Source organism: Gracilinanus agilis, unplaced genomic scaffold, assembly GCF_016433145.1.
Source record: "Gracilinanus agilis isolate LMUSP501 unplaced genomic scaffold, AgileGrace unplaced_scaffold33219, whole genome shotgun sequence".
Lineage (NCBI taxonomy): Eukaryota > Metazoa > Chordata > Mammalia > Didelphimorphia > Didelphidae > Gracilinanus > Gracilinanus agilis.
The window spans coordinates 3,674-9,203 of NW_025366045.1; the positions used below are offsets into that span (position 1 = coordinate 3,674).

The 5,530-nt window shown below is 36.3% G+C and overlaps 1 pseudogene; it reads right to left on the reverse strand.

Annotated features, from left to right (window-relative positions):
- Positions 1-930: 930 nt before the first annotated feature.
- On the reverse strand, positions 931-1,881 carry LOC123254813 (annotated as a pseudogene).
- Positions 1,882-5,530: the final 3,649 nt, after the last annotated feature.

A 5,530-nucleotide genomic window follows, 5' to 3' on the forward strand; every position in this document is an offset into this window, starting at 1 on the left:
TAGTATATTCTCATCAAAATATAGTCTTTCTTTTTCCTAAGGTTCATTCTAGTTCTGAATTCTATGACTGTTTAAGTGATCTAATAAAGGTTGGTTTCGCAGGAGAATTGGCACCAGAAATAATTTTTCTCTACGATAACTAAATGTTCCTTGTATTGAACAAGGAATGTTATATTATGAGTCCTATCCCCTATAACTTAAAGTCATCATCTGATATCCATATTCGAATAATATGTACTGTACTTTCTAGGATTTTTATACTTGAGTAAGTTACTGAAATTATATTATGTGTATGTATATTAATTATTCATTAATCAGTAAATTAATAATTAACATTAAAATACTACACACAATTATACTGTACACATAAATGCTTCATCAAACTTTCATAGAGATAGTCAGTAGATAAAGCATCATAAACATATCTTGCTGCTTTGAAAGACAGGTGAATATGAAGAAGTCCCCTAATATAGATCAGAGGAATAGAAATGAAAAGGAGCAGGATGACAGGCCTGATAGATTGGAGACCTAACTTGCTAGTTGGCCATTTAGTTCCTTTTTTGATAGTCCCTTTCTTTTTTTTTTTTTTAATTTTAAACCCTTAACTTCTGTGTATTGACTTATAGGTGGAAGATTGGTAAGGATAGGCAATGGGGGTCAAGTGACTTGCCCAGGGTCACACAGCTGGGAAGTGTCTGAGGCTGGATTTGAACCTAGGACCTCCGGTCTCTAGGCCTGGGATAGTCCCTTTCAATTGCTGAATCAGTTCATTATTCCTAGATTTACCACTACCCGACCATAATATTGGTATGGCATGTTTAGATTGTCTGCCACTGCAAAATATGCCTTCTATTTAATTAAATTCTGAATAATTGCATTTAGTCATTTGAGATGGAGCACTGAAAAAAAATAGAAATTAGTATCTTCATGTTACACTGGTGAAAACCAGGCATTCTTAAATAGTCATAGAACCAGTACACGAATTTGCTTTGTTCTGATTCCATAGATGACAGGATTAAGTGCAGGAGGTAGAACTATGTAAAGATTAGCCAGGAGGATGTGGATGTATCCAGGAATAATATGTCCAAATCTGTGAGTGAAAACAGAGAAGAGGGCTGGGATGAAGAAGGATAAGATCACAAAGATGTGGGAGCCACAAATATTGAGAGCTTTGACCTGAGCATCCCTGGATAGGAGGTAAAAGACAGCATGGGATACTTTCATATAAGAGATGGCAATAAGGATCACATTTCCAAATATCATAGCTATAATAACTAGTCCAAACATAATGTTAATTTTAATGTTAGCTCAAGATAAATGAGCAATACCCATATGCTCACAATAGGTGTGAGGGATGATGCGATGCCCGCAGAAAGACAGCCTCAGGACAGGAAACACCATTGGAAATATCAAAAGAAAATTAATCAGGATCAAAAGTACTAGAGTGATAGTAATGATTCTGTTGGTTAATATCATACTATATCGATGAAGGTGGCAGATGGCAACATAATGATCAAAAGCCATGGACACAAGCACAAAAGTCTCCATAGCAGTGAACATGTGATTGAAGAACATCTGGGCAAGACAGCTCCCAAAGGTAACCTCTCTCTCATTAAATCAGAAGATTCCCAACAACTTGGGGATGGCAGATGCAGACAAGCCCAAGTCAATTGTTGACAACATGGCCAGAAAATAGAACATGGGCTGATGGAGGCTGCATTCAGAATGAATCATAAAGAGGATAGCAAGGTTTCTCAAGAGTGCAATCAGGTACACAGAGCAGAAAGGAAAGCCAATCCAGATGTTCAATTCTTCTAATTCTAGGATTCCCAACAAAAGGAAGAACAACAGGTGAAACTGAGTGTCATTGGAAGTAAGCATCTTGCCAGGGATTAGTTCTTTAGAATGCCACTCGTTTTTGTTGTTTGTTTTTGCTGAAATCTGGAGAAGAAATAGAAAGTTACATGGATATTATTTCCTTCCTGATTCATTTATTTGCTGAAGCTATTTTGTTTCTAAAATTAAAAAAAATTAAATTTAAATATTTTTCCCCAATTACATGCAATAACATTTTTCAATGTACATTTTCCAAACTTATAAGATCTAATTTGTCTCTTTACCTCCCTTCCTTTCCCCTCCCAGTTATGGTAAGCAATTTTATTTCAATTTTACCCCTAATTTATTCATATATAAAGTCTTATCTTTCCATCAGTGTTCTATTCATCCAGCAGCCTATAGTTGGAAAGTGAATAATCAGACCACCAGAGACAATCTGTACATCTATTAAATAAGAGCAGGATTTGAACCTTGTATTCAAAGACCTTAAGACCCATTCTGGAAAAGACAATTTTTGATTCCTCATACGGAAAAAAATATACTTACTAAGGATTAATATCTTTCAAAGTGGAGCGGACTACCTCAGGTGGTATAGAATTCTGTATCACTGAATGAAAATAAAGTGGAAAACAGATAATGATATGTAAGCATTTGTTTTGAGAGACTTCATGTTAAAGTATGATTTAAACTTTGAGATCTCAAATTCTATTAACATAGCTTCTCTGCTTACCATTTTTTTTGTTAGTTTGTTTCAGGTCAAAGAGAATGCTCAACATCCTCATTTGATTGGAGGAAAATCCCTTAGACATCTTACAAACTAAGAGGAAGTTTACCTAGTCTTTAAACTTTTGCTGCTTTTGATTTTTTTTCCTTTCTAGAACATTTCTTTACTCCCTCCAAATGTACTATCCTTCTTAGACTTGAATGAAGACATCCATAGGGGAAATGGCTATAAAAGTTTTACCCATTGTCATTTTATCATAGCCCAGGAGATTTTCATACCCCAACCAGAAGATTCCTATTCTCCTTTCATCTGCCATTTCTCCCTTCAAATAACTATTTGCTGAATCCTACCCAGTTGTGGCAATTCAAAGTTGGTTTAGACCTGTGATGGGCAAACTTTTTAAAGAGGGGGCCAAATGAAAGGAAATGCTCATCTGTCAGTCTGTTTCTAAGGCAACTCTTTCGAGTTTCATTGTTTTATATCCTTCTCATTGTATCCGTCAGATGGCCCTATAGAACATTTCAGAGGGCTGCATCTGGCCCATGACCTGTAGTTTGCCCGTCACTGGTTTAGATGATCAGGAGTTTATTTCCTTCAATGGGGATGGGGGTGGGGGAGAAAGGACTTATGAGCCTAATATCTACAAGGTTTGAATCATTTAGTAGAGACCATAGAATAAACATAAAAAGATATTTAGTATATATAGTCACATTGAGCCCCAACACCCTCAAATCTGGGTCATACAGAAGACAGTAAACTGTAAGGGACTCACCATCATTCAGAATTATAACTCAGATCTCAGTCACTCCTTTCTCCTTTCTTGTCAGCGCTTACTGTTTCTTTTTTTTTTTTTAAACCCTTACCTTCCATCTTGGAGTCAATACTGTGTATTGGCTCCAAGGCAGAAGAGTAGTAAGGGTGGGCAATGGGGGTCAAGTGACTTGCCCAGGGTCATGCAGCTGGGAAGTGTCTGAGGTCGGATTTAAACCCAGGACCTTCCATCTCTATGCCTGGCTCTCAATCCACTGAGCCACCCAGCTGCCCCCACTTGCAGTTTCTTGAGAGAAGAGATTTCCATAAAGGCTGCCTGAAGCCATTTAGATGACTCAGTTCAAAAGGAGGTCTCTGCTTCTCTTTGTCTCTCCCTATCTCTGTTTCTCCACCTCTCTCACTTCTTGCTTCTGTCAACAATCCGTATTAGATTAATATTATGTGTAATTTTCAGGCAATGAGAAAAGGTTGCCCCCCTTGCCCTACTGTTTTGAATTGGTCACAATACATGTGACATATAAGCCTGAAGCCTTTTAATTGTACCCAATAAAAAGGCTGTTTTCATTTCTTCTCCCATTAACCTTCCTGTAACCTACCACTGATTTGACATTCCTTCTTTTTCCTCATTGGGTGACTCTTTTCTGGACTGGCAGAAGTAAGAGGTTCCCTCAATAATCCCATTTGCCTAAGCAATGCACAGTACCTTAAAAAATCTGGAAATTCCTAGGTGACTAGCATTAGCCCCTACCCTAATGAAGTTGCAATTGATAAATGAGATAATTTGAAATAAGAAGAGCCATCGTGGGGGTGGGAGTGACAGAAGAACAACACAATATTGTAAACTCTTTGTGTTCCTATCATTACTTACATTTCTTACTCTAACTCATTCCTCCCTTGGCTGAGTCCCTTTGTCCCATAGCAGACACATTTTTAGTTCCATTTGTGGTCACTCACTAGCTCCTTAATTATACAGAATTTACTCCACGTCTATGCCCTCTGTGGGTGCTCTTCTTCTAGCTTCTCTCTGTATGTATGTGTATATATATATATATATATATATATATATGCGTATATATGTATATATAAAATGAGGATCCCCAGTGCCTGCAGCGTTCCTGACCTCAGTGTTTTATAGTCCCAGGAACAGAAATAATCACAAAGAAGGAAAGAAGGGAGAATGCCTTTGGGGTTATATGTTCACCATCAGGCAATGGGAATGATGACTGTAGACATCCCCCCCCCCCCACCTACTCTACACCAGAATTAGTCTAGAAATTTCCATTCTGCCGGAATTAACTCATTACCTATTTGTGAATACTGATAGACTATTGAAGAAAAGAAAATAATTCTTTAAAAAAGTAATTACTCTAGCAAGATCTATTCTCAAGTTGGAACAAAATAAAATGCCAGACATATTGTCCTGAACCACATCTGAAACTCTCTAATACATCAATTGACAAGTATTTATTAAGCATCCAATATGTGTCAGGAATAAATTCTTCTTCCAGGTAACCTATTATATTTTTTGGTGGAGCTTTTAAGGAGGTTTTCCTTACACATAATGAAAATACATCTCTAAAACTTTTACTCATTGATCCTAAGTGCTGCTTTGGGGCCAAATAAGGTAAGTCTAAGTCTTTTTCTGTGTGATATTTCTTCCAATGTGGGAAGAATGGGAATAGGTCTCCTAACCTAGTCCCTAAATTTTTATAATACCTTGATTACTCTAAAATATATAAATTCAATTTTTTGAATTTTTCCTAGTTTTTGGTTCCCAGAAATAGACATAATACCTTAGATGTGATATAACTAAGATAGAATACTGCCTTCATTTTAAACATTAAGCCCATCTTAACACATTATGGATCACATTAATCTTTTGATTTTATGAGACATGAATCTAAGGTATTTAAATATATGCCAGGATAATAGATAAGATGCTAGACTTTGAGTAAGGAAGATTTAAGTACATATCCTTCATTAGACCTTAATAGTTTGGTGACCCTGATCAATTCATTTAAACCCTCAGTCTTAGTTTTTCTCTTTTTAAAATGAGGATAATAATAGCATCTCTCTCACAGGGTTAATGGGAACCAATGCGACAATACATTTAAAACACTTGAGGTATGGCTCAAGTGAGGTATATATAAATGAAGTATATATATATATATTTGTGTATATATATATAAATGTAAAATA